Genomic DNA, 12,500 nt, shown 5'->3' on the forward strand with positions numbered 1-12,500 from the left:
AAAAAAACCATAACCAATGCTTTACATATGGAGGGCAAGGGATAAGCTAAGTACCCTAATATAAAACTAGTTAATTTCACCTGACAGTGTGATAGTCAAATCTTAGTCTTACTTGTATATTAGTTGTGTGAAGTTGTATCATCTCAAAATCCATATTCGGACTGCTTTCAACACTTCACTATCAGCAGTCACCACATGAACATTTATCGTCCTTTAAATGGTGAAATCGCTGAATAACTCTAATGATTATTTCCCATCCTGTCACTTGAGATTGTTAGCTTGGTTGCAATGCATTGTGATAGTCGTTACAGACTCAAAGGTTCTTCCATATCTGAATTGTTGTACCAGGAGCTGTGCAAATGAAGGTTCTTATGTGAATTGTTGTACTAGCAGCTCTGCGAATGAGCCGATATTCAACCGCAAGCTTCTTACTGTGGGTATTGAGTAACTGCGCCAGAACATCATCTTCTACATCATGTATCAAATCAATGTCTTGCACATATCACAGTTTGATCTCCTCTATTAGCGCTGCGAACCTTGCATAAATATCCTTTGCCTGCTAGTGATTTGTGCTTCCTGAATAGAAGGCGCGGATCTCGTTCTTGAGCTGCAAAATACTCCATCCAGGAGTCTTTTGGAGGCATTTCTTTTCCATAGAAATTCTCACCCTTCCACATTGAAGAATCTTGTGCCAATTCCAGATTCTTGTGCAACTTGCAAGCGCCTAAGATTGCACCATAAACACTAATGTCGGGGTTCATATGCATCTACTGGATAAAACACCACGGTTCATCTTGCTTCCCAACTCGGACAGAAAGATCCACCATGGTACCATAGTGCTCCATCCCACGTGCAAGCCCATAGTACTCCTTCATGCTCAAAAAATATTTTCATCCTTCATCAACCAAACCAGCATGACTGCATGCCAAGAGGATCGAGAGGAGTGCTCTCTAGTTGGGCACTCTGCCAGAATTTTTCATCTCTTCAAACAGCTCAACTGCGACCTTGCCAAAACCATGTGAGTCATACCCACGGATTATAGCATTCCATGTGATGACATGTCTCTCCCTTGCTGAGTTGAAGAAACTTCTAGCTATACTGTCGTGGCCATATTCTGCATACATGTGAATAAGGGCTGTCAGAACATGCGCATCTTGATTTAGGTGCAGCCTGATAGAGTATGCATGGACCAATCTTGCCGGCAGTGGGTCTTGAATGTCTGCAAGGGCAAGAATGAAACTGAGAAGAGCGAAGGAACCAGGTTTCATATTTACAAGCTGCATCCTGGAGAAGAGCCTCACTGCATCATCTGACCTTCCATTCCGCGTGAAACCGAGAAGACGGCATGAGACCCGTGACTTGTAGCCCAACTCATCAAATACCTGGGCAGCCAGCAGCAAGGTCGGTGCTCTTGCACTTGGGAGTACATGGTGATCTGTGCGTTCCTCACAAATAGCTCCCCTCATCAAGATACATCAGTCACATCCACGCCCTCCCCCACCATACTCTTGAACTGTGCCAGTGGCGCTGACCGCAAAAGCGTGCACCTTGCGGTAGACCCCAAGCGCCTGGGCATTAGCGTAGCCGGGCAGCACGGACACGAGCATGACGGAGTCAGGAGTTCAGGACGCACCCCATTCTCGTTCTGCATCTGAACCACCATCTACATGGCCGTCAACAGTGATCGCATTCCTCACGTACCGCACAACGAGCGGTCGAGCGTGCTCCAGGCAACATGATCTCGGACGGGCATATTTGTCCAACACCATGTGCGCGTCACTGGGCCGGCGGCACTTGGTGTACGTGTTCGCCAGCGCCGTCGTCGTGAGCGCCTCCGCTAGTCTCTGCGCTTCCGCGCAGGCGATCTGGTTTGATCCAAAGTGTTTCATTCCTGGTGTCTCCTAGTCTCAAGCTAAGCAAGCCTCTCATATTTTTGTATTTCTTCTTTCTTGCATTGTTGCTATTAAAGGGTGTAAGAGAAAATTTGTTACGTGGTGAAACTGAATGACTCGTGTAACCTCAAGAGAACCACTCACCATGATGGTTGCATGTATATATTAATATATATACACGTGTTCGCCAGCGCCGTCGCCGTGAGCGCCTCCGCGGGTCTCTGCACCGCGAGTTGAGCGTGGACAGCGTGGCCCATGGCGAGACCGCGCGCGGCGACCATAGTTTGAGAAACGAGGTGAATGTGCGGAGGACGGGGTTGGACACGGACGTGGAGGAGAAGACATGGCAGCGAATGCGGGGATGGCTCCCGACAGGTCAGAGCGGGCGGTCGTGGACCTCAGGCGCGTGTGGTGGTCGGAGGCGGCCTGCCTGCCGCCGGGAGGGGATGGTGATGAGGCCGAGAACATCTTTTCCCCCTTTTTTTTCTCGGGTTAATATTTTTTGCTGGTTATTATCACGTCATAAATTTTCTCGGGAGGGGGTGGCCAGAAACATGCATGTGTCTACGACTACTCCTCCTTGCACGTATCTCCATGTGTTTTTCATCCAGCTCGTGAGTAAACAACGGTGTGACGCTGAAGCACTGCTGATAGGAGCAAGTTCCTCCAGTTTGATCCAAAGTGTTTCATTCCTGGTGTCTCCTAGTCTCAAGCTAAGCAAGCCCCTCGTTTTTTTTTCTTTCTTGCATTGTTGCTATTAAAGGGTGTAGGAGAAAATTTGTTGTGTGGTGAAACTGAATGACTCGTGTAGCCTGAAGAGAACCACTCACCATGATGGTTGTGTATATATACACATGCTAAAACTGCTCATATAAGTTGCAAGTCATGTAAGATGTGGTTGGTGTTTCCTCTAAAAAAATGATGTGGTTAGTGGAACTATTTATCACTAGTCGATTTTGTGGGATGACTTTTACGGAATGGTTGCGTAAGCAATGCTTTATATATGGAGGGCAAGGGACGCCTTTTCTTTTAACCATAGTCCAGACTTAGATTTGTCACCAACTCATCACCTAGTTCTCTCTTGGTTAACTGTACATTGGCAAGCGCCCCGGCGAGGGAGCTTGCACTGTAACTGACGTGAAAGGAGTCTTGTGGGCGGAGCTTGAGAAGGGAGGCGAAGGTGTGGAGGAAGACGTGCTAGCGAGCACGCCTAGCAGGTCAGAGCGAGCAGACACTAGTGCACAAGGCCGTTAGTAGCAAATAATTTTCCCCGTGCGGCGCACGCCGTGACCGTCGATGAGTTATGCATTGATACATTACCTTTGTGTTTCTCCGATGAATATGGCTGAATTTGATGAAGTGGTATTCATGTTTGGCATACATTATCTTTGTTTTCTTCGATGAATACAACTGAATTTGATTAAGTGATATCCATGTTTGGCACTATAGACCTCAGGCTGTGGAATGAACAAAATGAAGGAAGAAAAATAAATTCTAGCAAGGGTGGGATGATCCACAACCTGAAGATTGAGAAATCAAAAGGAAGAGCCCACCTACAGATTGTGATATTTAATCTGACCGTAGTGATTGAAGGATTATGTCTTTTTTTTTTGAAAGATCCAGCAAATTGCTGGCTTGATTCAGATTAAGCAGGAAGCAACGGAAGCATAACATGGTGAAGATCCGAAAATCAAAGAGAAGAAAAAAAAACAGCAACCGTATGGGTTGCAGAGCAACACTACACTCTACGGAACGCCATCCATCCACTACAAGGCAACGTAGCTCCGACTCTGATGATGAACTACGAAAAGCTAGGCATAGTAGGCGTCATGGAAGATCGCCGAACGGACCACCTGTCGCGCGTGATCGTACGCCACCTGGGCCTCTCCATTGCAGCTTCGACTTCACAGCAACAAACGGCCGAGGCAATCTCACGGACACGCCGGAGAAGAGCCGACTACCTTGACCAATGCCATGCCTTCGACCTTGCTCACCCCATCATCGTTGCCACAGAAGCCACCGTGCACGTCCAGTCCGTAGAAGGCACCATTGGGATAAAGATCTTCAAGACAGTGCCCTCAAGAGGGGAAGCGACGCTGAAGACGACGCCGCCGCCCGATCCTACAACAGGATCTTGGTTTTCACCTAAAGGTCTTGATCCGGGAGTAGGGTTGCAAAGATCCCTGACGACGCCTCCAAGGAGGATAACGACGCCCACGGGCGCCGTCGCCGCCGGCCGGCGAGCACCGGCCAGGCTTTCACTCGGAGCAACCATTCCCACGCAGCCGACCAAAGGCCGACAGGTACCTCCACTGGACCGCACACCCCCAATGCAACGAGCACGCCAACGCTGCACCGGGCCACCACTGTACCATCCTCTATGTCGAGCCTGCAGAAACCAGATCGGGCCCTGCACCCCACACAACCACAACGGCCGGAGCCTCCCTGCTCCAGGCATCCACCACGGCCGGAGCCCCCCTGCTCCAGGCAGTGACATCCGGGCACCACCAACCGCCGCCAACCAGCCCATCGATCTCAGATCGGGAGCAGACCAGGCAGATCCAGATCCCCAGCTGGAGATCACATGGCCGAAGCCGCGCCACCACCAGCGCCGACGCCCAGCGACCAGATTGAAGGATTACGTTACTTAGACACTATGTACAAGTTTCATATGTTGTGGTAAAAATACCCCTACGCTAATTCTTTGAATGATTGATGGTTGCTAACTTGGTAGCTGTATTTTTGCTGATACGGTTGACATGCATTTGATACATGTGTTTATTTTTGTCTTCTTAAATAACATATTTTCTGAAACTTCACGTTGGAGATCATTAGAAAGAATATAGCATGCATAAACCAAGTAAATTCACAACATGAAATAATGCAGTGGACATGAAGCACATCAAAAGATGCATACATACTTTGCGGGAAATCCAGCATGACTCATGTGTTAATTTCTCACAAAAAGATGCATATCAAAAGATGCCCACGCGGCAGCACGCCGCAGCTGTCGATGCTTTATGTCGTGGTTTCATACGTGGTAAAAGGAAGACTCATGTGTTAGTTTTTTGACTGATTGATGCTTTATGCCGATGCTTTATGTTTCTTTTGCTCGGGCGTTGGAGAAACGTTAATGTGTAGAGGTGGCTTTGGGACTCAGGTACGTAGCAGTTGCGCTTGTGTTTCCTTGTGTTGCTCCTTGATGGTTTTCGCTTCGGATGTGTTCCCGTTTAGTCGTCGTGTCCTAATCATAGTGTCCCTGCAGTGAGTTCTCATCCGGATGGTCGAAGGTTTTGCTGGAGACTTATCTGGTCAGCTGATGTACCCCCAACAATTCAGAATTTTGCTTGGCGGGTGACTACAGATTCTCTGCCCACATGGAGGAACAAAAACAACCGGGGCCTTGAATTAAATGATCTATGCCCGGTGTGCTCTATGGAACCTGAAGACAGTTTTCACGCACTTTGCCGCTGCACACTATCAAGGATGCTTTGGGATACAATGACAGATGTTTGGTCCTTGCCTAGTATTAATTCCATGCAAAACATTGGTAAAGAATGGCTGCTACATGCGTTACAGCCTCTTTCGGATATTGAAAGGTCCATGCTACTAATGTTGTTGTGGCGGGCGTGGCATATTAGGAACGAGGTGGTCCATTACAAACCGCCACCGCCTATGGAAGCCTCGAGGCGTTTTTTGGTGAGCTACCTTGATTCTCTTGTCAGTATTAAGATTGACCTGTCCTTGGATGTAAGCAAAGGGAAATCTTTTGTCACTTATGATAACCCCTCTAACTGGTCAACTGCATTTACAAGAGAGACGGGGCCTAAATGGAGTGCTCCCAAGGCTGGCTGGGTTAAACTTAGTTCTGATGGTTCTTATGCAGAAGATGGCTCAGCAGGCGTTGGCATGGTGTTGAGAGATGACAAGGGTGAGATTATTTTTTCCTCTTGTAGGCAACTTTTTTCATGTCGAGACGCTCTTGAAGAGGAATTATGTGCATGCATGGAAGGGTTGTCGTTTTCGATCAAGAGAAGTGAGCTTCCTATCGAGATTGAGATGGACTCTATTGTTGCAGTAAAGTTGATCCAGGCAAAGGAGGTGGATAGATCAGTTTATTCATCGCTCATTAAGGAGATTAGATATCTCATGTCTATTCGTGATTCGTGTATTACTCATGTTAATCGTAGCCAAAATAAAGTTAGTGATAGCATAGCTAGATTTGCTCGTTTAGAAGGCAGAACCATGACTTGGATCGGTTCGGGTCCTACGGCTACTATGGAGCTTGCTACGACTGATTGTATGAACTTCTTGAGTTGAGTTATACATTATTCACCCGCAAAAAAGAAATAATGTCCCTGCAGTGCAAAAGAAAACATACAATCTTCTGTTGTTTCCTATGCAGCAGAGGAGGGGAATATAGACACGACAGATTTTTCTTCTCCGTGTTTTTCGGGTTTAGGTGATTTGCTTGATTAATCCTAACTGGTAGGTAGGGATTTTTTTTATTTGGCAAAAGGTGGATGCAAATGTCATTATCTAAGAGTGAGTTGGGTTTAACACTAAGATCCTAGAGGCAAAACAACTATATTCAGTTGTATCGATTCTGACAGTGTTTTTTCTACACCCACCGTTGGTGCATCCACGGTGCACCCATGCAAGAAAACATACACTACTAGGGAAAAGCCTAGCAGCAGCGCGGGTTTTGGGCCTATCAGTAGCGCGGGGAGGAGCGCTACTGATAAGGCGCTACAGCTAATGCTTAGTAATAGCGCGTCTGGACCCACGCTACTGCTAAATTGACTTAGTACCAGCGCTTCTTCAGAAAATCGCTACTGGTAATTAGTAGTAGCGCTTCTCCTCTCCCGCGCTACTACTATTATTTAGTATTTTATTTCTTTTCTATTTCATGTTGTATTCATACACCTTTACACAAGTTTTCATACAACAGGAATTTAGAGATTGTTTTTACATCATAATGAGTTATTACATCATGGGGTGAAAGAACCGTGGACTAGTTTCAAGTGGATGTCCATCCACTTGAAACTAATCCGCGGTTCTTTCACCCCATGATATAATAATATCATCATTGTCATCATATCATTAACAAATTATCATCATAATACATCATTGTCATATAACACCTCCTCAAGATCATCGTTTTCATCATTGACATCACATAACACCTCCTCAATATCATCATTATCAACTCTAACACATTACCACATAATAAACATATTGTACCTCATAGGACCTATTACATTCGATTAAGACCTACTACATTTTCTAAGGTAAAATAGCAAAAAACAAGATAGCCCCTGACTCTCCATTATGGAGAATGGAGATTAGCTTGTCTCCAATTCTTGCCTTTTGTTGAATGTTACTTCCACGAACCTCCTTGCGAATGTTCATACATTTCTTCCATTCTTTGATGATCATGTGTTCACGGGTTTTAGAAATCCGATATGCACAGGTGAGCTCCGTAGATTTACCTGGCAGTATGTTCAGAACTGAGAGGCGACCATGCAGAGACATCAGATGAGGCACACAATCCATCGGGAGTTTCTGTTGAAAAACATAATAATAACTTCGTAGTTAGCAATGATGTACTAGTTTTTTAGAAGTATGGAAAAGATGCGCGGATGTCGTAATAGTAAAAAATCTTACCAGGGTATCTCCAGAGAAGTTATCGTGGTTCAACACATGCACTAGTGGCACGTATTCACCATAATTTGGAGGAGTTCGATAATAGTCATTGTAATTCTCAAGAAGAGTACAAAATGCGATCAGATGATTTTTCTCCTTATACGTTAATTCGGTGCCATCGGTGTAGTGGGTTTTATCTACCATCTTCCGCACAGTCTTTGAAGAATTAAAATAAGCTGTCAATGGAAATAAGCTATCAACTATTTTGAAATAAACAATATAAATGATGGGTCCTTAGGTGTATTTTCTTTGTTTCGAAAGTGCTTCCCAATTTTGGCAACCAAAATGGGTTACGCTCTGAGCATTGCACAGATTTACTTCAAAATCCATATCATGATGGGTCCTTAGGTATATTTTCTTTGTTTCGAAATTTCATGGTCTTCAAAACCCATCCTCTCCAAGACATAGCGTCTTGCATGGCATGGGATAAGCTAGTCGAATTGTAAAATATGAAAATTAGACATTGAAATAGTTGAAGTCATGCTTAATTACGAAAAAAACACTTGTCGTTGTTGCGTACCGTTTCACAATCGAAGGTCTCCTCGAGCTTAATGCTGAAGCGCCGATCTTCGTCCAGCCGAACGAACCTGTCGCACATACCTCGATCGTCGTGGCACCAGCTACACTCCCCTGGGAGACCGTCGTCGTTCGAGTACGACATTTCCTACAATCATAATTCAAAGATTAAACTTGTACATATTCTAGCACAAGTCATGCCAGAATTCACGACAAAATCCGGCATGACCTTTGCTAAAAAAGGACATATCGAGCGCCTGAAATTTGCCGGAACGGAAATTGATCAACACTCCGACAAAACATAGGCCACTCGGAGATGTAAACTGAACATGAACGGCCACTTGGGCAACCACATATCCTATTTGAGCAACAACACAAGATATACAAGGATATTTGGCTGGTCTCACCTCGATGTCGGAGGGGGTCGGTGACTGGGACGACGGCGGGGATGTCGGAGGGGGTCGGTGACGGGGACGACGGTGGTCACCTGAAACCATATAAGTTATCACTAATACATCCCGAATAATTGCTTAAACTAAAAAATAACAACAAATATGACATGTTCAACTAGTTTTATTTATTCAACTAGTTCTTACTAAATATAAACTTACTATAAATAGAAAAAAACTAGTTCTTTCTAAAAATAAAGTAGTTCAACTAGTTATATTAATTATCTTACTAAAAATATATTATTTCTATTAATTCAACTAGTTCAACTAGTTTATTAATTTACTTACTAAACTAGTTCAACTACAACTAAAGTAGTTCAACTTCCACTACTACTACTAAAAATCTAGTACTAACTAAGCAACATCTAGTACTAGCTATGAACCCTAAATTAACATCTACTACTACTAAATCTAGTACTAACTAGTGGCAGGGGGTGGGGGCGACGGAGAGGTAGCTAGGGGCGGCGAGGTCGAGGGCGGTGGGATGAGGGCTGCCGGCGGAGGAGGGAGGAGGGGCGGCCGCAGGCGGAGGGAGGAGGGCGGCGGCGGAGGAGGGAGGGGCGGCCGCAGGCGGAGGGAGGATGTGCGAGGAGGGAGGAGGGACGGAAGGAGGGGAGTACCTCGGCGGCGGACGGACGAAGGCGGCGGCGGCGGCGACGCACGACGACGGTTACGTGGGCGAGAGTGAGAGTGTGAGTGAGAGGGGCGGTCGTGCGCGTGGGGATAAGGTAGGGATAGTTGTAGCGCGTTTGCCAAAACGCGCTACAGCTAACCTGAATAGCAGTAGCGCTGTTTAGTATAGTGCGCTACTGCTATAACTAGCGGGGGGCGAGGTCATGGCAACTATAGCAGTAGCGCTGTATGCGGTGGACGCGCTACTGCTATTTTTCCTGTCAGCAGCGAGTTTTGACGACACACGCTGCTGCTAAATAGCAGTAGCGTGGTATTTTAAAGAGCGCTGCTGGTAAGATTCTGTGTATAGGCTTTTCCCTAGTAGTGATACCAAAACATTTCAAAAAAATGTAAGACTTTGTGGGAATGATTATCAACAAATGTTAGAGAGGTTTGTAAAATTTCATGATCAAATGACATCCAAGGAGCTCTATACAAAAAAGACAAAATTACTCAAAATGTACGTGCATTGTTTGACCAAAATTTGTAATTTTGTCTTTTTTGTATAGAGCTCCTCGGATGTCATTTGACCACCAAACTTGGCAAGCCTCTCTAACATTTGTTGATAGTCATTTTCACAAAGTTTCAGATTTTTTTATAAATGTTTTGGTATGTTTTCTTGCGTGCGTGCACCGAGGGGGTGCACCGAGGGTAGGTTCAGCCACTACTTTCCCATTCTGATATCATGAAGTCATGATAGTGAGTGGTAGTAGAACAGAAAAGTAGAAATCATGTTAGAAATCAATTGATGGAATAATTGAACAGATTATCAATACTTCACAACATCACTGTGTTAACTCCAGTGAAGAATCGTATGAAATAACTTTTGGCCCTCACATTGTTACAAACATTCCAGTTTACACTTTTGCCGGTCTCAGGGGAACTGGAGCAGATGGCAGCGATCAATAGTGGCACCGGAGACGTGGCTTGGCCAGGCGACGGAGTTTCGGGCGTGGGGGCGGGGATGTCAGGTCCAACAATGGCAAAGCCGCAAGCACATCATGTGGCTCCGCCGGCTCAGCCGGCGAGAATAGCGCAGCTGAGGACAGCTCTTGAGCAATCCACCCGAAGGAGGTGGCGCGGGGGTGGCAGCCCCATCTGATGGGACTCCGTGCATGCACATGCATGTCGCCTAAAGACGACTCTGGGAGATCTGGATCATCTTGGAGTTCCAACCGAGCACCACGACCAATACATGCACCATGATTTGATAACAAAAGTTGCCAATATGCAATATCTTTAAATTGGTCAGAGGAAATAGTAGTGGAACGTAGGGACTGTGGTAGATCAGAAGAACTTGGAAAGTTGGAAAATGGAAAGGAGTTCTCATCGAAGATAACATCACGAGAGATGTAAACTTGATTGGCGGGAACATGAAGACACTTATAACCTTTGTGAAGAGAACTATACCCAAGGAAGGCACACTTCTTTGACCGAAACTCAAGTTTACGACTATATAGGGACAAAGATGGGGCCAACAAGCACACTCAAACACTTTTTAGAAGTTTAGTCAAGAACTTCGTTAAAGAGAACTTCAATAGGAGTTTTCATATTAAGCACACGTGTGGGAAGTCGGTTGATAAGAAAACAAGCCGTAAGGAAAGCACCACTCCAAAAATGAAAAGGAACTAATGCATGGGCTATCAGAGTGAGACGAGTTTCAACAACGTGATAGTCTTTGCGTTCAGCATGACTACTGTGCTGATGTGTATGAGCACAAGACACACGGTGAGAAATCTAAAGATTCTGGAATAAAAGTGTTGAGGTTGTGATATTCGCCTCCCCCACCCCCAAGCCTGACTGAACATGTATAATCTTATGCTTGAGAAGATGTTCAACATGTGACTGGAACTGAATAAAGATATTCAACACATCTGACTTTCACTTAAGAAGATAAAGCCATGTAAAGCGACTATAATCATCAATGAAATGGACATAATAGTTGTGACAACTAACATAAGTTTGAGCAGGACCCCATACATTAGAAAACACTATCTCTAGAGGATTACTGAGAACTCGACTAGATGAAGAAAAAGGAAGTTGATGACTTTTGCCATGTTGACATGTATCACACACAGCAATTGTTTTATTACTAGACACCATGGGAAGCTCATGATGATGAAGAACATGATGCACAATCGGAGAAGCTGGATGACCAAGGCGTGAATGCCACTAGGACGACGAGACGCGAACACCACTAAAACTACATGTGTGGCACATCCAAAGAGTAAATACCACCGCGGTAGCGACCCCTAAGTAGAATGTCATGTGTTGCTCTATCCTTGACAAAAAAATCAAAATGGGTGAAATTCAACAGAAACATTGTTGTTGTTGCGTCTCCTCGCGGCGGATGCGTCTTCGTCGGTCGATGGCTGGATCCGGATCTCGCGGCGGCGACGTAAGTCTGGTAAGTTTGCTGTTGCGTCTCCTGATCCCGGCGTCTTGGGTTGTGCACCCGATGGGAAGCTTGGAGGCCTCCCATCCCCCTCTTTGGCATCCTCTGCGGAGGCCTCGTCGCCGGCGGCGGCGACGGCGGGGTCGTTGGTGACAGCGTGTAACCTAGATCTCGATCTCTCTGCGGTAGCCTCCGGGCCGCGGGCCGCTCCAGTGTGTGGGCTTACTGGGCCTTGCGGTGTGGCTTTGACCAGTGGGCCTACCCTTCCTCCCTCCCTTTCGTTTGTAGTCGACTTCCCCCCTCTTGTCTCGTCTGGCCCAGTCGGGCCCACCGCCCGGGTTCCTGATCCTCAACCTCTCTCGGCCCATTTGGCGAGTCGGGCCCAGGTGGGCATGACTCGGACGGGCTATTTATGGATCCCCCGCGGTTCAGTATCCCCCCTGCTAGGGTTTCCGGCTTCCTCTTCCGATCTACGCCGCCACCGTCTCCCCATCCGTCGCCTCGTTAGATCTTCCCCACCTCCACCCCTCCTCCTTCCTTTTGCTGCGGTGCTTTCCATGGACAAATCGAGGGGCTCTTCCTGCGAGGCGCTCTCGGGCAGTAAGCGGTGCTGTGAGGACTCCCCTGCCTCCGCAGTGGATCTGGAGCTCGAGGCTTCGCTCCGCTCCAAGCTGGAGGCAGAGCAGGCGGCTCGCGAGCAGGTGGCTCGTGGCCGCGAGGCCTGGGTTTCGGGTCCGGAGCGATTGCAGCGCTCGGAGAGGGATGGTGCGCCGGGATCCGGCCCGCAGGGCTCTGGATCTGGCCCTTCTCTCTCTCCGGTGCTGGATCCGTGGGAGGCGGCGGTGGTCTCTGGCGGTGGGATGTCTTCGT

At 46.7% G+C, this 12,500-nt stretch overlaps 1 pseudogene; it reads right to left on the reverse strand.

Annotated features, from left to right (window-relative positions):
• Positions 1-181: 181 nt before the first annotated feature.
• On the reverse strand, positions 182-1,607 carry LOC119338654 (annotated as a pseudogene).
• Positions 1,608-12,500: the final 10,893 nt, after the last annotated feature.

The sequence above is a fragment of the Triticum dicoccoides genome, chromosome 7B, assembly GCF_002162155.2.
Source record: "Triticum dicoccoides isolate Atlit2015 ecotype Zavitan chromosome 7B, WEW_v2.0, whole genome shotgun sequence".
NCBI classification, from domain to species: Eukaryota; Viridiplantae; Streptophyta; class Magnoliopsida; order Poales; family Poaceae; genus Triticum; species Triticum dicoccoides.